Source organism: Hyaena hyaena, unplaced genomic scaffold, assembly GCF_003009895.1.
Source record: "Hyaena hyaena isolate Hyena2069 unplaced genomic scaffold, ASM300989v1 scaffold_1160, whole genome shotgun sequence".
NCBI lineage: Eukaryota > Metazoa > Chordata > Mammalia > Carnivora > Hyaenidae > Hyaena > Hyaena hyaena.
In genome coordinates, this window is record NW_024081793.1 from 318,694 (window position 1) to 342,125 (window position 23,432).

General features: G+C 38.8%; 1 protein-coding gene across 9 annotated transcripts in view; it reads left to right on the forward strand.

Moving 5' to 3' along the window:
* LOC120224341 overlaps window positions 1-23,432 on the forward strand; it is an 83,338-nt gene that overhangs the window by 26,770 nt on the left and 33,136 nt on the right. Inside the window, exon 1 of one of the 9 annotated variants that reach the window (XR_005526539.1) lies at window positions 8,034-9,531. The exons of the other annotated variants lie outside the window; for them this stretch is intronic. The gene's annotated coding sequence lies outside the window, so the exon portion shown is untranslated. Of the gene's footprint in view, window positions 1-8,033; window positions 9,532-23,432 lie in introns of those variants that run through there. 9 annotated transcript variants of the gene reach the window in all.

The following is a 23,432-nucleotide window of genomic DNA, read 5'->3' on the forward strand; positions in this document are numbered from 1 at the left end:
GCTCCAGTCCCTTCTTGAACCAGGTGCTGCACCTCGCTCTTTTGGGCGTGTAGACTCCCCGTGCCGGGGGCGCAGCCGAAGGTGGTTGCACTGCTCAGCCCAGGCCAGGCCCAGTCTCCAAGTCCCAGTCCGCGCCCCGCTGAAAGTGCCGTAGACACAGCGTCCCAGGCAGCCCCCTCGGGCGATTCCAGGCCCCCTGCCGAGCTCTGGGGGCGGAGTCAGAACCGCTGCTTCCGTCTCTGGGTCGGGCTGGCGCGCATGTGCGGGGGCTTGCCTGCCGGGGGCGCCGAGCCCGCTGGAGGGAGGAAAACCGGGTCCCTCTATGCTCGTTACCCGAAACACGAACTCGGGGGCACATCTGCTAGTTTTTAGCTCCTTGCCTTCCCTCCAGAGCCCCAGGCAGCCAGGAGCGCGGACGCCCGGTGTCCGCGCGGCTCTTTCAGGGGCCCCAGCTGCCCGGGAGCTACAATGGCGGCAGGCGCGCCGCTGCTCTGACGTCCAGCCCCCGGGAGCAGCACAAAGCAGCGGTCTGTGTGCTCAGCCCCCCGGGACCAGCTGGCGCGAGGGGACCTGGCGTGCTGGTCTTTGCAAGTAAGGTCTTTATATGCCCCGAGCGGAGGTTTTTCTGTTTTGGACTCTCTCTTTTTCCCCCTCACTCCCCGCAGAGGGGGATCGCCTCCCACCCTGGAGTCTCCAATCCCCGCCCGATTTTATCTTCCCCGGTTCGCACTCACGTTAGAAGGCGCTCTCAGTGGGTTCTGCGTCCTTTTTCTCCCAATCTCTCTGGTTTTATAAGGTTTCCGATGGTTTCAGATCTTTTCCGTGTGATGTATGGGCGCGAGTGCAAGTACGGAGCTCCTTCCTTCTCCGCCATCTTGCCCCCCCTCCCTATTGTTTTATTTCTTTCATCATGGTTTTGTAGTTTTTCCTAAAATACTTTGTACATATTTTGAATAGATTTATACCTACTATTTCATTTTCGAGGGTGCTAACGTAAATGCTATGATGTTTTTAGTTTCAAATTCCATTTGCTCCATGTTGTTATATAGGAAAGCAATTGGCTTTATTAATTTTGTATCATGCAACCTTTCTGTAATGGCTTATTAGTTCCAGTTTTCATGTTGATTTTTTTTTTGGATTTTCTACATAGAAGATCATGTCACCTGTGAACAAGACAGTTTTAGTTCTTTCCTTATCTTATTACATTTAGCTAGAAATTCTGGTACAATATTAAAAAGGAGTAGTGAGAAAGGTTTAATTAATTTTTAAATTCATTTTTATACTACATAGCTCAAGAATTTCAAGTTTTTAAATAATTTCTATTTCTTACTGATATTTTGAAATATTATCAAACCTTTATTTCCTTTATTTCTTTAAACTTGGTTTCCATTTGATATTTAAATATGTGATGACTTATGTAACATGACTTAGGTATTTTTAAGGGTTTATGTACTAAATATGACATGTAGGCCATCTCAAAGGAGTTTCTTTTGTCTGCTCTTTTCCCCTATCAATTACTGCTTCCTATATGTGTACTTGTCTTATAAATTTTGTTGAAAAATAATATATAGATGCAACTCTGGATTCTGATTTCATTTACTCCTTCCTGAGGTCTATAATTTTTGTTAATGTTTGCATCTTTATTTATTCATTCACTTGGTTAGCTATTTCAGTGAAATATATGTGCCCCGCAGTGTGCACCCTTTGATGTTGCACCTCACAACACTCAGCTTCAAGCGCAGTCACCCTGACCAGACCACCTGCAGCTCCTCATGATGACAGTGGTTTTAGCTGATCTCATTTAACATAGATCTTTCTCTGTTCTCCCTGTTAAGCTTCTAGCTGGCCTTGCCTAGATTGGTAGGAAACCCAATGGTAAGCCTCCACTGATTGCTCTACTGTTTTCTACAGTGCCCTGTAGTCAAATAATTGAGGCTTGTTCTGACCATAAGAGGGCTCTATTAGTTTTCCCCTATTCTTTTAAACTTCTAACGGGCCTATCACTTTGCTTATTGCTATAATGGAACTATGAGTGTCCTCTTAATTGCTCATAACCAAATGTCAACTCTTTTTGACAGTACCTATAGACTTTAACTTCCCCAAACTGTGTTCCAAGTAAAGTCAGGTCTTTTTTTTAAGAAACCTTTCTTTCTTTCTTTCTTTCTTTCTTTCTTTCTTTCTTTCTTTCTTTCTCTCTCTCTCTCTCTCTCTCTCTCTCTGTCTCTCTGTCTCTGTCTCTCTCTGTCTCTCTCTCTCTTTCTAATGTGTGTGTGTTTTTGAGAGAGAAAATGAGAGAGAGGGAGCACATGCACACAAGCTGGGTAGGGGCAGAGAGAGACAGAGTATCTCAAGCAGGCTGTGCATTGACAGAGCTTTTACTCTGTAGGGCTTGAACTCATGAACCATGAGGTCATGACCTGAGCCGAAATCAGGAGTCTGATGCTCATTCAGTTGACTGAGCCACCCAGGTGCCCCTCAATAAAGTCAGTTCTGTTGGGGAGAACTCTGGAGCTCTCTTCTCTTGACCTGCCTCTACAATGTGCCTCTGCTCCATAGCTGAGGTTGAAGACAGTGATCTCTTTCTCAGAGCGACACCACTGTATACATTAGGTTTGGGTGGAGGTGGTAACAACTAGTCTTGGCTTGTCTCTCCTGGCATGGAACTTTCACCATCAAAACAGTATGGGGTATAGGGTCACTGGGCCCAAGAAATCTCAGCTTGCTTCATCTGGAATAGGGCTTCTTCCATACAAGGTGGGGCTGGGTGGAGGAATGGAAACTCAGAAATCTTAGCTGCACTTGCCTGGAATACAACTCCTGCAACATAGAATGGGGGGAAGTAAATAACAAATTCTGGTGACCTGCTTCTCCCAGTGGACAGTGTATCCTTAAAGGAGGAGCTTGGGGGAGGAGTGCCATCTTTTTGACTGCATTACGCAGGATACCTTCTATCACACTGACTAGACATGGGCAGGGAGCAGTCATGGATCAAATACCATACTCTGCCTTTCCTTACCAAAATTTACTTCTGGTAATTTTTCTCGAATAAACGTTTCTCCATTTGCTGTACCTCAGATGATTTCCAGAGACTTATATCATTACTTTTTATAATTGTCACCATTTATGATTTATTATCATAGAGAAGATCCCTGGAACTCCTCATGCTGCTATCCTAAACACCGCCTCTTATTCTTTTATCTGTAAAAGACTAAATGGAATTTATATGATTTCTCCCTTATATGTGTTATATAATACTCCACCAAAACCATGTGATCTTAGTTTTCTTGTTAAAAGGCTTTAAATAGGAGATAATGCCTTTACTAGATCTAAAGCTCTTCAGGTTATCTAGTTCGTGAGTAAATTTTTGTATTTTTTATCTTTTAAGTAGTTGGTCAATTTCATTCACATTGTCAAATTCATGAACATTGAGTAGATCATAATATCCTCTTTATATTCTTTTGATGTCTGTGGGATTGTAGTGATATCTCACTTTTCATTTCTAACGTTGATAATTTATAATTTTCTTTTATGTTGGTCATTCTGGATGGAAATTTATAAATTTTATTTTTCTCAAAAGAAACATCTTTAGGTTTTATTTATTTTCATAATTGTTCTGCTTTCAGATTCATTGATATTTGCACTTTTTATTATTTCTTCCTTCTGCTTATTTTTAGTTCAATTTACTTTTCTTTCTTTAGATTTTTAATGTGGAAGCTTATATTGCTGATGTCAGATCTTTCTCTTTATAATGTAAACATTTAGTGCTATAATTTCCCCCCTATGTACTATATTAGCAACATTACATAACTTTTGATATACTTTTAGAGTGCTTTTATTTTGTTTTTGGTCAGTTGAAAACATTTAAAAATTTCTCCTGAGACTTTCTCTTAAACCTATAGGTTTTTGAAGTGTTTAACTCATAATATTTAAGACTTTCCTCACGATTTCTTTTTCATTAATTTTTAGTTTAATTCTTTCATGGTCTGAGAATATGGTGTATGTTTCCCATTAATTTCCATTCTTAAGGTTTTTAAATAATTAAGTCTATCCTGTTGAATATTCTGTGTGTATTCTGTTTTGTTGTTGTTGTTAAATGCTAATTAGGTCATTATACTTGATAATGTTTTCAGGTCTTCTATATACTTAGTGACTTTTTTTGTCTAGTTCTTGTCTCCATTACTAAAAGAGGAATGCTTAAATCTCTAATCATACTTATTAATTTGCTTATTTCAACTTTCAGTTCTATAGGTTGTTACTTCATATATTTTCAAACTCTGTTGTTAGGTGGATAATATTAATATTTTTATATCTTCTTGGAAAAAATTGACCCCTTTATCATTATTTAATATCCCTCTTTATCCCTGATATATTCCTTGATCTGCAGTGCAAGTGCTTAGTTTATTTTTTGATTAGTGTTTGTATAGCATATCTTTTTCCACCTTTATACTTTTTTTCCTACTTTTAATATTGCCACATATTTGGCATAAAGTGTTATAATAGTTTCAGGTGTATAAATCGTGATCAAACAATTCTAAACATTACTTAGTGCTCACCGTGATAAACGTTGTCACCATCTGCCACCACAGAATGCTCGTGCACTGTTGGCGGGAATGTAAATCAGTGCATCCATCCTTATACTTTTAACATATGTATAACTATATTTAGTGTGGCTATCTTATAGATAATATATAGGTAGTTCTTATTTTTTCTATCCTGACAATTTCTGTTTCTTCACTGGTATGTTTGCACCATTCTCATTTCAAGTGGTGCTGGTTAATATTTTTAGTTTAATACATACAAACTTTCTAGCTATTTTCTATTTTGCTTTATTTTTCTCTCTTTCTGCCTTTTCTCGTATTTTTAAAAATAATTTTACTTTATCTCCTTTATTGATAAAGAAGATTTAGTTGTGGTTCTAGGGTTTACAATATACATGTTCTACAACATACCTCTAGAGTTAATCAATATTGACATGTAGATAAGATTATGTGTAATATAGGAAACTTTTAATAGTATATTTTTAACTCCTCCTTTTCCTCCATCATGCTATTATTGTCATATGTTGTGCTTTTCTATAAACTACGCATGTACTATGTATTCCTTCTATCTTTGCTTTAGACAATCAGCTGTTTCTTAGAGTAATTAAAATAAGAAAATGATTCTATGTTACTTCGATTTCATGTACTCTTCCTTTTTTTGTGTAGCTCTAAATTTCTTTCTGTTGTCATATTTCTTTGGCCCAAAAAACTTCTTCCACAAAACTCCCAGTTTATTACTTTTTTAATCTGAAAAAAAGGGCTTAGTTTTGTTTAGTTTTTAAGCACATTTATTGCTGGGTAGAAAATTCTCAATTGACAGGATTTTTCTTTAAGAAGTTTAGAGATGTCATACCGTTGTTTTCTAGTTTGGTGGTTTCTAATGAAAAGTCTGCCTTAATTATTATCTTTATTCTTGTGAAAGTAATGTGTCTTTTTCTCTGACCTTCTTCAAGATTTTCTTTACGTTTTGTATTTATCAGTTTGAATGTGATATTGTTAGATGTGATGTGGTGTGTATGTGGGGAATGTGTGTTTGTATATACTTGGTGTTTTTCCTGCTTGGTGTTGCCTGAACTTCTCATATCTGATGTTTGATGTCTGTCATCATTTTAAAAAATTATTCACCTTTATTTCTTTAATTGTTTCCCCCACTACTCTGTCTCTTCTCCTAGGATTCTAATTATATGTATATTAGACCATTTGCTATTTCCTCACAGCTCTTGAATAATCTCTTCTACTGGGTTTCCCTCCTCTCACTTTTCTCTTTCAGTTTCAATTTGTGTAATATATATGACCTATCTTCAAGTTCACTGAATCTCTCCATGTGTTATGTGCTGAGTTATACCCCAAATGTATATATATTGAAGTCCTTTCCCACAGTACCTCAGAATATGACTGTAATTAATGGGATCTGTTTGGTAAACTTGGTAAAGAAAGAATTAAGTTGAAAGAAGTCATTAGGCTGAGTCCTAATCCAATATTACTGGTGTTTTTACCGGTGGAGGTGATTAGGACACAGACATACTCAGAGGGAAGATCATGTGAGGATATCCAGAGAACATGACTATCTGCGAGCCAAGGAGAGAGGTGTCAGAGGACTATCAACTCTTCGACTTTAGTCTTCTAGACAGCCAGATTAAGGAGGACATTTTTGTGTTATTTAAGCTGCCAAATCTGTGATACTTTGTCATGGCAGCCTTAGCAAACTAATACAGCTTGGCCTCCAAGTCTCCTAAGGAACCTGTCAAGGACGGTCTTTATCTCCATTATTGTTCTTCATTTCCAACACTTTTTTTTTTTAAATATTTTTATTTATTTCTAGGAGAGAGAGAGAGACAGCGTGAGCAGGGGAGGGTCAGAGAGAGAGGGGGACACAGAATCCGAAGCAGGCTCCAGGCTCTGAGCTGACAGCACAGTGCCTGACGCGGGGCTCGAACCCACGAACAGCGAGATCATGACCTAAGCGAAAGTCGGATGCTTAACCGACTAAGCCACCCAGGCGCCCCACCAACACTTCTATCTGATACTTTTTTATAGTTTGCTTCTCTCTGCTGAAATTACCCAATTGATATTGCATGTTATCTGTATTTTCAGTTAGAGCCTTTGCATACTAATCCTAGTTATTTGAAATTTTTTGCTAGGTATTTCCAATATCTTTGCTGTATCTGAGTGTGCTTTTAAGGATTGCTTTGTTTCCTGGTATGTTTTTTTCTCTTTTCTAGTGCTGTGTAGTTTTTACAAAGACATTTTGTGTTAGTACAGTAAAGACTGATATAGACAATGTTTATGTCTAGAAATGGGCATGCCTTTCTTTCTGCGGGGACTTTACTATGGGGTTAGAATTAATCCAATTAGGAATTGAACTGAGTTTGAGATTTGTTGTGGTTATGGTTACCCTCATATGGGTAAACACATATGCGTGCTACATATTTTTTTCTAGTTGGGGGGGCTGGGACTGTTTCATCAGAAGACTTTTTTTTATTTTATAGCATCTTCCCAACCCTCAGCTTTTGATCTTTCTCTTCATTCACTACCTTAAAGAGGGTCTATCTTTTGCAGGTGGCTTCTTAGCAAGAGCTGGTTACTGGGGAGTGGTGGCTTGGGATATAACCTACTGTTTTGACTGAACTTCCACTCAAGGGCTAGTCTAAGACCTATGTCTTGTGTTTGTGGCTTTATGCACATGCCTTCATCTCCCATCATGTCATTCTGGGTCCAGTATGTAATCCTGCTCCCCTTCCAGGGACAGAGGTGAGTTTTTCATTTCTTTCCCTTATTTGTAGTGGACAACAGTGGTTTTTGCCCTTCCTTTCTGAACATTAAGGGTTATGTTCTATAAGAAAGATAAGGGAGGAGCACCTGGGTGGTTTCATTGGTTAAGCATCCAACTCTAGATTTTAGGTAGGGTCATGATCTCATGATTTATGAGATCAAGCCCCTCATTGGACTCCACTCTGACAGTATGAAACCTGCTTGGGATTTCTTCACTCTCTCTCTCTCCCTCTCCCTCTCCCTTCCACCCCACCCTTCCCCCTGCCCCTCCTGTGTACTCTCCTTCTCTCAACATAAATAAATAAACTTAAAAAATTAAAAAAAAAAAAAAAAAGAAAGATAAGGGAGAAGGGTCCTGACAAAGTTCTCTCACTACTCCAAACCCTTTTAGAATATTTTTCCTACCATCTAATGGTAAATTACTATTGTTACCATGGATATGTAAATATGTAAAATATGTCCTGTGAGGTTTTTCCTTTTTTTGTTGGGAGGTCAAATTAGATAGTAAAGATGTAATGAGAAGTTTTTTTTTTTTTTTTAAATATTTTTATTTATTTCTAGGAGAGAGAGAGAGAGACAGCGTGAGCAGGGGAGGGTCAGAGAGAGAGGGAGATACAGACTCTGAAATAGGCTCCAGGCTCTGAGCTGGCAGTCAGCACAGAGCCCGACGTGGGGCTCGAACCCACGAACCGCGAGATCATGACCTAAGCGAAAGTCGGACGCTTAACCGACTAAGCCACCCAGGTGCCCCATGTAATGAGAAGTTTTTCCCATTTCCCTATTTCCATCAGTAACACAAAACAGAAATGCAATGGAAATATTATCAAATATGTAAATTTCTGGCTGACATTAGGGCTGTTCAGTGATGACTTCCTCCTCTTCATTCCAGTCATACTGTGGGATTGCATTTTTCACACTCCTGTGAAGCTGGGCATGTTACTTTAATTCATTTGGGAGAAGGAAGTTCAGTAGAAATGCTAGGACACAGTTTGAAATTCTCTATGTCCTCTCTTCCTGTCATGAGAGGAGCTGGCTATGCTCTAGCTAGTGACAGTGCTCCCAGGCTGGTACCCAGAGGGGAAAGCTGTGAAACAGATCCCAGAGTCAGTTCACAATAAGCATGCATGCAGTGTATGTAAGAAATAAACGTTCATTGATAAAAGCCATTAGCATCTTAGGTATGTTTTTTATCTAGCTGTTCTGATTAATACTATTGCATTTCTCAGAGAAATGAATTTCAGCAGTGTTATATCTACATCTCAGTCCACATCAGGGCCATCCCTGAATGTGGAAAGTACTGTATTGTCATCAATCCTTGATATTTTTGTTGAGGAAACGATGCATTGAAATTTTCATGAAGTCTTCAAGTTTCATTCAAGGGTGTAGGAAGTTGGAGATAAAACTAGCATTGACTTTGTAGAAACGCCTTGTCAGTGGTTGTTCGATTTCATTCCATGTAGGATTTCTTAATGGGGGTGTATTTTTATTTTCAGAAATATCTCCAAATTCTTGCTCTTCCTTCTTCACTTAACAAATAATAACCATCCGTTTCTTACTCTCAGCTCTTCTTCTTCTGTGTGAAATTGCCACATTACTCCCAAAAGATAATAGGGGTATATATCATTCAGCCATTGACATAATTTAATGGAAAACATAATTTGTTTTTTGAGATATATACATAGGCACACATACGTCCACATACCCCACCTCACCCCACACACGTAGGATTGATGTCTACTCTCACAGAAATGCTGTGAAAATTTAGGCAAACTTATGTTTTCCAAAGTCCTTTTATATACCTTTAGTTTTACATATGGCCATTGTAACTTTCTTTTTAAAATTATGTATTTTGTGGTGAGATATATGATTACACATAAGGGTGAAATTATCTTATGTTCTTTCTCAGTAATTGCCAATAGTTGAGGCTGTGATAGAGAAAAACTTACACCATAACCAGCATTTTCATTTCTTCGAGGAAACGATGAAGGAGTTCATGCACCCTGTTTTGAAAAGCTTATGGTAATACAGACAAGGAATCTGGGGAGGCAGGGACTCAGACTTGCATTGTAGCTTGACAGCGAATACAGCCCTCTCTCCGTCAGTGATTAATTTTCAGACAATCTGATCACCAGCCAGGGAAGGAAGAGCTTTCTGAGGGTGCCTTATACGGAAGAAAACTCAGGCTCTGAGTTCTGGGTACCCGGATGTTTGTCTCTTTCAGGTACTTTGCTCATTTGGTGATACCATTTTGTGAGGGATTTTGTTTAGTTTTTCTATCAGCATTTCCCCTCACACTTCAGTAAAATGTAAAATAAACTTACTGGCTGCCAAAACTAAGCTTACGAGTAAACGATGATGGAGAGACAAAAGGCAGAGTGTTGCCCTAGAGGGCGGGGAGAGGAATGAGGGTCCAGTCTTCCCGATGTCTTTATATGATCCTCTTTGAAATGACTAGCAAAAATAGATAAAAATATTCAGGAGGAGAAACATTTTAAAAGATTATAAAGCAAAGAGGCCAGCAACAAACGTGTGACACAAAATGTTCTGAAGCTGCTTTCCTGCTCTCACGCCCCAGGCTGTTGGCTGGTTTTCAGGTCCCAGGGAATGGCTCAAAGGCACCTCTGTCTTCCGGGGTCTTGTCTGTGCCAGGAATCCTGGGTCCAGAATGCCTTTGGGAGCCTGGCTTGGTTCTGGGGAACTGGCATAGGCTCTGGGGACTATAAAATATATAAATATTTTTTTATTCCAAAACCTTTTGCCTCCCCCTCAAGTGGTTCTCTCTCTTTCCATTTTCTTCACAGTTTGACATATCCTAAAGTAGGTAAAAAGCAACAAGTAACACAGATTGGTAAGTGAGAAAGAATTTTCCGAGGTTCTTGAACCAAAAAATTTAATGGAAGAACATGAGTTAGCTCTACTGAAGCCTCCAGTGAGTCCTTCTGATCTCTGTTCCCACATAACCTCCTTGGGCAGTGCTTCTGTCAACACATCATTTTCTCTTTAGCTGAACTCCTGCAGTTCTTTCAGTCGCCGTCATTTACGCTGACTCTTTAGACATTTACTCCAGGATCGTCCTTGGAGACTTCAGGTTTTCATGGTCTCATCATAGCATTGTATTTGTTCTCAGAATTTACAGCCGGCCATAAGCGCCCCTGTCTGGCTTCACTCCTCCAAAGCACAGAATTCTTGCATAAATATGGCTGAGAAAGTCATCATACTCCTTTATGCCCTGCTGGAAGTCATACAATAGCAACAAATGAACAGTAAAACCCTCTAGAAACTCTTATTTTATCAAACACAGAAGACAGTTATTAAAAAAAAAAACAACACAGGATTTTGAAATTAGAAGCAATTGTCAGAACTCTCTTGGGAGGCAGTAAATCTATAAAATAGCAAGAGTGAGAGGAGCCCAATAGCAGGGGAGCTCAGAGGATAACCATAAAATTATAGTGACTGGAAGTGAGGGGCTCACCTTGAACTTACAATTTGTAATCATTTTTGCCAAAAAACAAATTCAGTTGGAACTGAAATCAACAAGCTCGCCTTTCACTGTGTTTGACTGAGAGAATCAGAGGATTTTCAGCTACAGAAAATTCATGCAGGTGAGCCATATTTGCAGACACGTGTCTATCTTTGTGGCAGCATATAAGATCCATTGCGGAGTGAGAATTCAAAGTTTACTCTGGCTGCAGTCAAGTAAGTGACTGATTCTTGATTTCAGCTCATGTCATGATCTCATGGTTCATGGGTTTGGGCCCCAAATGGGGCTCCATGCTATGTATGATTCTCTCTCTCTTCCCTACCGTCTGCCCTCTTCCTGCTCTCTCTCACTCTTCCTCTCTCTCAAAATAAATAAATAAACATTTAAAAAGTCACCTATAAGGAACACTTATAGGAAGAAATGGTGTATATATGACCTCAAAAATTTCCAGTAAATAAAAAATTAGTTAATTACTTAGAGAATATCCTTTAAAAATGTAGATCACTAGTCAGCAACACTAGAACTCAGAGAAATATGGAAATAGCATTTAGAGAAGATAAAAATTACCCTGGTAGGACTCAGGGGAAAAAAATGAGAAGAACAACTCAAATCATCACAGAGATAGTGATGAGACTTCAAGAAGCTTTACCCAGGGTACACTGTGGAAAATACAGTAAATGAAATAGATAATAGAAATGAAACATATAAGCGAAAGGTGTTAGAATTAGTGGACTAAAATAACCTTGAAGGTTAGAAATAAAATGATATAGAAAGCAAGCAAAAATTAAAACAAGAACAACATACATATAATTGGAACCCATGAAGAAAGAAAAAAACAACAAAACGGAAAATAGCTTATTTTTAAACAAATAATTAGGGGTGCTTGTGTGGCTCAGTTGGTTAAGCATCCATCTCTTGGTTTCGGCTCAGGTCATGACCTCACAGTTGCTGAGTTCAAGCCCCACATCAGGCTCTGTGCTGACAGTGTGGAGCCTGCTTGGGATTCTCTGTCTTCCTCTCTCTCTCTGCCCCTTCCTTGCTTGCTTGCTCTCTCTTTCTTTCTCTCTCTCTCTCTCTCTCAAAAGTAAATAAAATAAAAACTTAAAAAGTAATTAAAGAAAGCTTCTTCAAAATGAATCTGTCTTGAATTTTAACATTCAAGATAATGAACACTGAACCTGGAAGCAGTAGAAGCAGCACCATAGCTAGGCTAATAATGTTATTAAGATTTCCAGGTTTAAACAAAAGAATCAGCTAAGTGATCAAGCAAGATGATTAATCCACAAATGAGAAAAGATACAACGATCAGGTTGTCTGCATATTTCTCTACAGCAATATGCAAAGTCAGAAGTCAGTAGAGAAACATATAAAAGATATTCATAAAAAAAAAAGTCCTGGATTTTATATTCAGATAAACTTACCTTCAAGAATAAAATTTTAAATTAAAGACCTTTTGTTTATTCATTTTTGAGAGAGAGAGAGATAGAGCAGGGGAAGGGCAGAGAGAGAGGGAGACACAGAATCTGAAGCAGACTCTAGGCTCTAAGCTGTCAGCACAGAGCCCAACGTGCTGAGCACAGAACTCCCAAACCATGAGATCGTGACCTGAGCCGAAGTCACTTAACCTACTGAGCCACCCAGGCATCTGAAGAATAAAGTTTTAAGTATAGAAAACCTAAGCTGCTTTAATTTAAGGAAACTACCAGCAGCTAATATTCATCCAAGAGAAGAGTGGGAAGTATATGTCAACTAAACTGGTCAGCCTTGAATGCATCTACTCATGGGATTGAGGATAAAATACATGTGGACAGAATGCAATATATAGATAGGCATCCTCTGATAATGTAGATATTATATGCCCCCCTCCCAAAATTGGAGTAGTGAAAGAAGATGGGTACATTTCTAGGTTGATTTCATCTGTGATACCTCAGGGTCAAAGCTCAGGTAAGAGAAGTAAAGGCTTTTTTAACATTACAAAGTAAAACAACAAAGATGGAAATATTGCTAAAGAAAGTAAGGTGAAGGCAAGAAGGTACAGGAAAAAAATATAGGAAAAACTATTGTTCATATTAGGTAACTGTTAGATATTGAGTAAAGAATTATATACCTAAAGACCTATCATTCTGAAAGGTGTAAGGTGACATCTCACTGTGGTTTTGCTTTGCATTTCCTGGGTGATGAGTAAAATTGAGCATCATTTCATGTGTCTGTTGACCATTTGTTATATCTTCTTTGGGAAAATGTCTATTCAGTTCTGCCCATTTTTAAACCATATTCATTGTGGTTTTGGTATTGATTTGTGTATGTTATTTATACATTTTGGATATTAAGATAAAGTAGGGACCAGCAAGCCACAGCTTATGGGCCAAATCTAGTCCACTGCCTGTTTTTGGAAGGCCTACAAATTATGGATGGTTTTTCCTTTTTAAAAATGATTTAAAAAATCAAAAGGAAGATACTAGTTCATGATATGTGGAAATTATAAAAAATTCAAAATTCAGTATAATATATGTACACATAAAAGAGTTTTATGTGTACAGAGACATAGTCATCAGCATATTGTCTATGGCTACTCCTGTTTTATAATGGCAGACCTGATAAATGGTGAGAGAGACCCTCTGGCCGGTATTTTCTAATAGAAAAATGATCGAGCTAATATGTAAAGACAAAATCTGTTGTTGTTGTTTTTTCTTTTTTTTTAAAAAAAAATTTTTTTTTTAAATGTTTTATTTATTTCTAGGAGAGAGAGAGAGAGCGTGAGCAGGGGAGGGTCAGAGAGAGAGGGAGTCACAGACTGAAACAGGCTCCAGGCTCTGAGCTGGCAGTCAGCACAGAGCCCGACGCGGGGCTCAAACCCACGAACCGTGAGATCATGACCTAAGCGAAAGTCGAACGCTTAACCGACTAAGCCACCCAGGCTCCCCTGTTGTTGTTTTTTCTTAAAAAACCAAATCTTTAGCTGACTTAATCTAGAAAAAGAAAAACTACAATTAAAATCAAACACAACTGAGCATTAAAGGGGGAACTAACTATATAGGAACTGAAGAAATTTAAGATTCATGAAAAGGCTAAATTTTAAAACTTGCATGAAATAGATTTTTTTTTTTCAGAGAAACATCATTTATACAAAATGGCATCAAGAAATATTAAAAATCTAAACACAGTCATTTCAATAGAAGCAATGGATAAAATTACCCAAGGGTTACTTCTAGCAAAGTGGCAGGTTTAGATAATTTCATAATGGGATTTAAAAGCAAATAACACCAATAGTATTTAAACTGTTCTAAAGAATAATGGACCGAAAGAAAAAAAAAAAAAAGACCAAAACTCTTCAAATTCTTTTGGGAAAGAGGGTATACAGTTGATAGTGAAACCTGATTAAGGTGTTGCATAAATAAAATTATAGATTAGTCTCACTTATAAATAAATATGGAAGTGTTCTAAGGAAAATGGTAGTTAATGCGATCTGAAAGCATAAAAAGAATAACTATTTTGACAGAGGAATGTATTCTAGAGGTACAAGAATGGTTCATTATTAAGAAATATGTTAAAGTATGACATAATGTGCAGGGAAAAATGATCATTTCCATACATGCTGAAAAGTCATTTGATAAAAGATAATAGCCATTCTTCACAAACACATTCAGTTAAATAAGAATGGATGGACACCTTTTAAACACAGTAAACATATATTCATCTCAGTCCAGAAGTCAGCATTATGTTCAGTGGAGATATACTAAGAGTATTCCTACTAAAATCAAGATCAAGACAAGAATGCCACCACCTCTATTTTCCCACAGTGCTGGCATTACTAGTCAATAAAGCCAGACAAGAAAAAGGAAAATAAGAATCATAAACATTATAAAGCATGACAATGTGAAGATAATATTATTGTACATTTGAAAATCAACTAAAACCACTGTAAAGAGTGACAGAATTCAGGGAAATAAGAGAATATAAACATTAAGAAATGGAAATTAATAGAGTAATAAATGTGTTCTATACCAAAAGCAGGCAGTTAGAACACATAATGGGAAAGGTATTTAAAACAGCAAAAATAAGCAAAACAATACTTCTAGAAATAAACATAAAAACACACAAACCCATATGAAGAAAAATTAAAACACTCTCAAATGTGAAGGCAAAGATGGGCCCTTCAATAAGTGGCATGGCGTTAACCATCTTGGGAACATTTTTGAACCCATATTTCATACCCAATATCAGGATCAATTTCAAATAGAGTTTATTTTCACTTTTAAGAAATGAAGTTCTAATAGTCGTATTGGGGAAAAGTGGCAGAATTCATTTGTAAACCTGAAGTGAGAAATTCCTTTTTAACCAACAACTCAAAATCCAAATTGTAAAAGACAATATAAAAAAATAGAAAAGAAAGTTCTGCAAGCAAATCAAGCAAAACAGAATGAATACCATGAATAAAGGCAAGAGACATAAATCAGGGAAAAGAAATGCAGCAATCCATGTCATAGGTAAAGAGATTTTTTTCACTAATTTATTGTGTGTGTGTGTGTGAGAGAGAGAGAGAGAGAGAGAGACAGACAGACAGACAGAAGCATGAGTGGGGAAGTGGGAAGAGAGAGGGAGACAGAGAATCCCAAGCAAGCTCTGTGGTCCGCACATGCACACCATGGCTGGGCTCCAACTCACGAACTGTGAGCTCATGAGTTGAGCTGAAATTAAGAGTTGGAGGTTTAACCAATTGAGCCACCCAGACACCCTGAGATTTTTTTTCTTAATATATAAATAGCTTCTTCAAGTCAATAATAAAAGACAAACAATTGAATACAAAAAAGTGAGAAGTGGCTTAAATAAAATAGCTTACAGGCAAAAAGGTTATAAAACTCTTAAAACAGGGCACCTTTGTGGCTCAGTCAGTTAAATGTCTAAGTCTCAGTTTGATTCAAGTCATGATCTCATGCCCTAACAGTGCAGAGCCTACCTGGGATTCTCTCTCACCTCTTCTCTCTGTCCCTCCCCTGCTCTCTCTCTACCTGCCTTTAAATAAATCAATAAATCAATCAATAAATAAAAATTTTTGAAAGGCAACTCTTAAGCATATGACAAATGATCACCTTCACTCATAATAAAGTACACGTGCATGGATATACCACCTTTTTAAAAAAAATGTTCATTTATTTCTGAGAGAGAGAGAGAGGAACAAGCCCAAGCAAGGATGGGGCAGAGTGGGCTTGGAGCAGACAGCAGAGAGCCTGATGCAGGGCTTGAACTGACGAACTGGGCAATTAAAACCGGAGCCTAAGTTGGATGCTTAACCAACTGACCCACAAGGTGTCCTGGATGTACCACTTTTTTAATCTATAGGGTTAACTCAAATTCCAAAACTTGAAGTAGAAGCCTGGGGGAAACAGACCCTCTTGTACGTTGCTGATGGAGATGTGTGGTCGCAGCATTCCCAGCCGCTGTGCTGGAAGGTGCTGAGCCCCCCTGGTCTCTGGCAGCTGCAGTCTCTGGCTAGTTAGAACTCCTAGGCTTGTTCTGTTAGCCACAAGTCACTTTTGTAGGACTTCAAATCCCTTCCAGTTCATCCTGTTGCTAGTGGTTTTATTTACTATGAGTGTTATGATATGAAAAAGCTTAGGAAACCCTGAAATGGAACAATTATTATAGAGGGCAATTTGATAATACCTATCAAAATGATAAATTTACAGAATTTTTGATCCGTTTTCAATTTCAGAATTAATCCTGTTGCTACACCTGCAGACGTGTTCAATGAAATATATTCAAGGTTTCTAGTGTATCAGTATCTGTAATAGCAAAATATTGGAAAGAACCCAAATGTCCATAAAGAGTTTACTAGGAATTAGATAGATTATGATCATCCAAGCAATGGGTCACTAGTCAGTGACACTAAAAAATAGACTCTATATGATAATATAGAAAAGATCTCCAAGTAAATTATTAATAAAAAAATGGAGGTACAAAACAGCGTAGTAGGCTAACTTTGTCTAAAAACAGAGAGATATAATATATATTCATATTTGCCAGCATGTATGTTAAGAAACTCCAGAAGGATACATAGTAGACAGTGTTTTCCTGGAGTTGGTGATGTGAATTGAGAACTGGCAAATGGGGATCAGAGGTAGAAGCAAGACCTTCCACTGTGTATATTTCTATAGTTTTAAAATATTAAAATTTTTTAACATTTATTTATTTTTGAGAGAGAGCGTGAGCAGGAGAGGGACAGAGAAAGAGGCACAGAATTGGAGGCAGCCTCCAGGCTCTGAGCTGCAGCACAGAGCCCGTCTCAGGACTCGAACTCACGAGCAGTAACATCATGTCCTGAGCTGAAGTCAGATGCTTAACTGACAGAGCCACCCAGGTGTCCCTAAACTTTTTTTGATTTTTGAACAATTAATTACCATATCAAAGCTATTACAATAAAAACAATGCAGCAGTATCTATTTCCAAACAAGGAATTAGGACAAGCAATAGAATTAGTCGGAGGGGGGCGGAGAACCCCAACTTTATGTCAACTTTCAGACATAAAGGAATGTATATTGAAGCTCTCAGGGCATGTCCCGGTCAGGAGGTGGCAAATGTCCTCCTAAACAATTTTCCCTGAGCCATTGGTAATCTCACCCTCTGCTCTGTTGCTTTGAGGAGCTGAGAGAAAAGGCTCTTTTCTGAACTATTTGCCTTCCCCTCAGTCAGGCTCAAAGCAGCCTCCTACTGATAGTATTTTGTTTTTTTAAGGAAAGCTAGAATCAATACTTCAGATAGAAAGTTGAGTCAAATGGTATTTTAAGGTAATAGGGAAGATCTGAGACTCTAGGGGAGTTCCATGTTTAGAAACTTTCCTCCGTTGCTATAAGATTAGGGTCAGGAAGAGAAAGACCTTAATCTCACCTACCTCAGAGTGCACCTAAACTCTGGCACATGTAGAGCATAGGGGAGGGTGTGGTCCTCTGAAAAAGTGCTGGGTAATTGTTATTCTTTCCATTATTCAGGTTGTCAGAGACTGGCTCCAGCCAGGGTCCAGGGGTCCCTGGAGGATGACGGTGTCGGCGAGGGAGGGATGAGAGAGGCCTGAAAGTCTTTCTGGTCACCAGGCAGGCATCTCTGCTCTGACTGGGGCTCAACTTTATTTTATAATTAAGTGTTTGGGGGAAGGCACAGAAGTGGCCTCTGCCTTAGACAATGGTTTCTGATAACAAACTTCTTTGATATGTAAGAATATCCCAGAACATAGATTTGTAGAAGACTTCTGCATAACCTTTATCAATAGTGAGATAGGTGATTTAGACGCTTATCCTATGGGGAAGAAGGCATCTTTAGCATATCAGACAATGTTTTTAGCATAACGGGGTGAAGTTACTTCTCTGTGAGCAGGGGTCAAACAGGTCTTTCAGGAAACACCTCTGCTCCCATAATCACAAAAGAAGTTCCTCAATAGATTCCTTCACAGGGAGCAATCAGCATATTCAAGGCCAGAATAAGTCACTCCAAATACTTGATAACAAATGCCTTTTGGTGGGGGGCGGCCAGTGCTCCAAGCAGAAACAATTGGGTGGGGGTGGATATCTGCCCTTAACTCTAAATTAGGCTCTTTGTCTCAGACCAGACTCAAGCCCCCTTTATTACGTAAGTCTTGGATCTGCAAGGCCCATAGGAAGAGCCTTTTAACAATCATCCACAATGTTTTCATCTGAAATCTCTTTGGAAAAGGCAGGGACATGCCTTTCCTTATGAGGAATCTGTGTGGGGAATATCGGTCTGACCTGGAATATTGTGAGGCCTGGTCAATACCAGGAGCCTCACTTCCAACATGAGCCAGTAGTAGCAGAAGGAGATACCAGTTTTCATTTCTCATGGCAGGAGCTGTGCAAACGCTGCCGTTTCCTCGCTGTGACTGTCGTCCAGCGAGGCCAGTGCGGCTCCCAGCAGCAGGTCTTATAAGAGTCAGTAACGTCTCCCCCAACGAACCCACAAACTCCTGGAAGCCCTACTGTACATTTCTTTTGTACCTGCCACTGTGCTTTCAGAAGTGCTTGGTATGACCTGCTGCTTTTGAAATTAACTTGGAGAACAACTACCAAGCTAGATTTTTGACATTTTAGTAGTTTTTCAAAGGGAAACTAATAGTAAAGCTTAAGATGACAGATTTTCTCCTGGTTTTAAATCAGGACAGTTCAGTGGCTGAAAACATGCACCTTGGAGTCAGATGACTAGAGGACACATCCCAGCTTTACAGATTCCTTTATATCTCCGTGTTTCAGATCCTTGCCCTGTCAGCTCAATGCCAGGCTCATCGGGGTGTCATGAGACGATGCTTGCACAGTGCCAGGCAAATAAATACTGGGTGCTGGGGTGCCTCAGCAGCTCAGTGGGTTAAGCATCCCACTCTGTGGGCATGATCTCACAGTTGTTGGACTGAGTCCCACGTCCGGCTCCATGGAGCCTGCTTGGGATTCTGTCTCTCTCCCTCTTTCTCTACCACTCCCCCCCACCTTTTTCTCAAACAAGTAGAGATTAAAAAAAAAAAAAAAACTTTGGAAAAAATGCAGATGCGAGTTATATAGGTGCTATCATTTTTTTCTTTGAATATGTCATCATGATCCACCTCAGACACTCCTAGCACTCAGTAAAGATGGGGAGAAAAAAATTGCATCCAAAGACAGATTCCCAGAATTAATGCATAGTATTTACACTGAAGAGAAGGTTGAGGTTAATGTTTTGGGAAAACTTCCATTTCATCCATCAGAATTGGTATCATTTTCTAACTTCAGAGGTTCATTACACCCTCTCCAAACTCTGTGATACTTCAGTTGTGTTTTATGCCTTACATTTTGGCTCTAAGAGGAATACTCTTTTATAAATAGCACAAGGTCACAAGTTACAAACGCCAACAATTCATAGGGGATCTTCTTGTGAGGGGCTGCAGCTGTCCCGGATTCTACTGATGAAAGCTTTGCTTCTTTGCCTTGCCCCAATACCATTAAATGTCCATTTAGTAAATTTTATTTTACTGTAATGATAATTCAGATGATGTTCAGAAATGCAACCATCTTGCTCACTGCTGCTGTTGCCGTTTCCAAACCTTCTGGTAGAAGGGCTTTATATAATTTACCAAAAGGCAGATAGATATTCTTTAGCTGCCTCCCTGCTGTGTGAGCTCAGTACCTTGGAATAAATATGCGGTCCATGGTGATAACTTCTTTGAGTGTCATTGAGTGGAATCCTGCCCGAGCCGCATCTCTAGAGCCTTGGCTATCTGATTATGGACTTCTGGGGTGTTAGGTGCTACTTTGCTTCAGTCTCAATCTGTTCCAGGTCTGTAGGGAGATCACCTTGATGAAATGTTACCTCAAGTGAACATAAAATTAAATAATCTACTGTATAATGCAAGCCTCAGATTATTAAATGTACCAGGATAGACCATCTGTCATGATATAAACCATTTTGATCAAAAATATATATGTCTGAGAGTTGATAGCAAATTTCATAACCTAGTAAAAGATTTGTGTCCTTGTGACAGAGATGCCTCGTGTAGAGATTAGTCTCGTTAGAAATATGCACATCTTTTATTAGAAATATATGTATACATATGTCTGGGTCTCAATTCCACCAGCTCTGCAGTAGGGATAATAACATCTCAGAGTGTATGTATTACATACTTTTTTACATGTATAAAGATCAAGTAAGAAAGTCCGTTAAAAGCTTCATTTCAATGTCTCAGAATGTAAAAAATATATATATATTAAGTGTTTTCAGAAGCTGGGAACACCCTTTTGTATGCATAGCACTTTTAAAGTTCTTTTTTTTTTTTAATTTTTAAAAATGTTTTATTTATTTCTGAGAGAGGGAGACAGCATGAGCAGGGGAGGGTCAGAGAGAGAGGGAGATGCAGAATCTGAAACAGGCTCCAGGCTCTGAGTTAGTTGTCAGCACAGAGCCCGATGCGGGGCTCGAACCCACAAACCGTGAGGTCATGACCTGAGCCGAAGTTGGACACTTAACAAACTGAGCCACCAGGTGCCCCAAAATTTCTACTTCTTAAAAAAAAAAAAACTCTCCTACGTGGCTTGAGGCAAAAATAATGTCCCAGACAGGAGGCATAACTAACTAATTGGGTAAATGAAACAGTACTAACTGGAGTGACATCAGGAATGTTGGAGTGGAAAGCACCTTAAATGTAATTTTTTCAACCAAATGCCTTTTATATAAATGAATTATAATTTGGGTTTCTTAGCACCCTGTCCTCTGTTGCACTTTTCATGGACCCTGTTGGCAGGATTTTCTCAGGTAGAATGGCTATGATGGGGACATAACAAGCTATATATTCTGAGGTATAGAGGCTTGCTTCTGATTTAAATAATATGATAACACTGAGCAGAACTGGTTCTATTACTGCACATGTATACTCAAAGTGGATTATTTTTATTTTACCTTATGCTCAACTAGGATTCTACTAAACCCAAAACTGCCACCATTTTACTACAACCACCCATTCATTTTTTTTAATGTTTTATTTATTTTTGAGAGAGAGAGAGAGAGAGAGCATGAGCAGGGGAGGGTCAGAAAGAGAGGGACACACAGAATCTGAAGGTAGGCTCCAGGCTCTGAGCTGTCAGCACAGAGCACAACGTGGGGCTTGAACCCACGAACCGCAAGATCATGACCTGAGCCGAAGTCAGACACTCAACGGACTGAGCCACCCAGACTCCCGTGCCCATTCATTCTATAACAGATATTATATATCCCTTAAAAGCAAAGATTGACTTACTCATTTTTATATTTCTATCAGTGACTATGTAATGCTTTCCATATCTAATATCCCTAATAAACATTTGATGGATAGGTTAATGATTTCTTTAGAAAATCCTTCTAGATAACTAATATTATTTTTTAATTTTTGTATGTTTATTTTTATTTTTGAGAGACAGAGGGAGACAGAGAGTGAGTGGGGGAGGGACAGAGAGAGAGAGAGAGAGAGAGAGAGAGACAGTATTCGAAGCTGGCTCCAGGCTCTGAGCTGTCAGCACAGAGCACAGTGAGGGGCTGAAACTCACAAACTGTAATATGTCCTGAGCTGAAGTTGGGCGCTTAACCAACTGAGCCATCCAGGTGCTCCTAGATAGCTCATGATATTAAAAGATTATTCTACTTGGCATTATAGCTTACTTGCAGATTGTGTTTTATAATGAAGCATGAGATTCATGGAATAATTGGAGTTTGCCATTTTTCCATATGTCTTTGATGTAGACAATTCCTATAAGGAATAAATAGATGATTTTAATTAATGCTTCTTTTTAGGTCGGTTTTTCTGAAAGACCTTGTTTTTTTTTTAAGTTTACTTATTTATTCAGAAAGAGAGGGGAAAAAAAGAGAGAAGGTGAGGGAGAATAAGCAGGGGATGAGCAGAGATGGAGAGAGAGAGAGAATCCCAAGCAGGCTCCATGCTGTCAGTGCAGAAGCCAATGCAGGGCTTGAACTCATGAACCGAGAGATCATGACCTAAGCTGAAACCAAGAGTCAGATGCTTAACCAACTGGTCCACCCAGATGCCCCTGTAGGACTACTTTTATATGACATCCAGGAAAAGAAAAAATTATAGGGACTGGAAGCTCATCAGTGGTTGGCCAGAGGCATTTGCTGAAGGAGAAGGAGGGGATTTGAGCAAGGAGTGACCACAGAGAGACCTACGAGAAATTTTTGTCATGATAGAAATACTTAGGTATTTCATGATTATGGTAGTGGTTACATGATACTCGTCAAAACCCAGGGAATGTTTCCAAAAAAAAAAAAAACAAAAAGATGAATTTCAATGTATGTAAATCCTACCTGGTGAGGCAAAGAGAAAAATGTCAACATGCTATTATGCTGTTTATTGTATAGTAAGTATTACATTGAATTTTCCTTGAATTTAATTATAGAAGAAAACTGAGGGAGGACAGAAGGAAAACTGAAATTCTGCTTTATTATCAACAGATTTATCAAAGTCTAAAAGATCATTTTAAGATTAAGAAATTCTGTGAAAAACTGAGAAAACAAGCATCAGTATTGTTTTCAGTCGTCATATTTTTACTGGACACAGTGCAGACTGACTCTCTGCTAGGAAGATGAGAGCAGTAACACTCATTCCACTTTCTCCATCTGTCCCCTCTTTCTCCCCCTTATCTTGTTAATTATTGTTTCATATTCTCAATGTTTCTTTTGTTTACATTCTACTTTATAACAATAAACTGCAAACTTTTTAGTGTTAATTCTATACACACACCCTCTAAATCCTGTCTGGCTTCTTTCTTTATTTTCAGTAATTTCACAATTTGTTCAACTTCTGTCATCATATGGATGGGTTTTGTTTTGTTGTTTTTAAACTTTTTTAATGTTTAATTTTGAGAAGGGGGGATGTGAAGGGGCAGAGAGAGAGGGGAGACAGAGGATTTGAAGCAGGCTCCAGGCTCTGTGCTGACAGCAGAGAGCTCGCTGCAGGAGCTCAAATTCATGAACTGTGAGATCATGACCTGAGCTGAAGTCAGTCAGACACTTAACTGCTAAGCCCCTGATTTGTTGCTTTTAAGTTACAACGAATGCATCAGGACTGGGTCATGTAGTGTGTAGTGGTAATCCATGAATTCTTTTCACATTTTTCAATTCTGCCT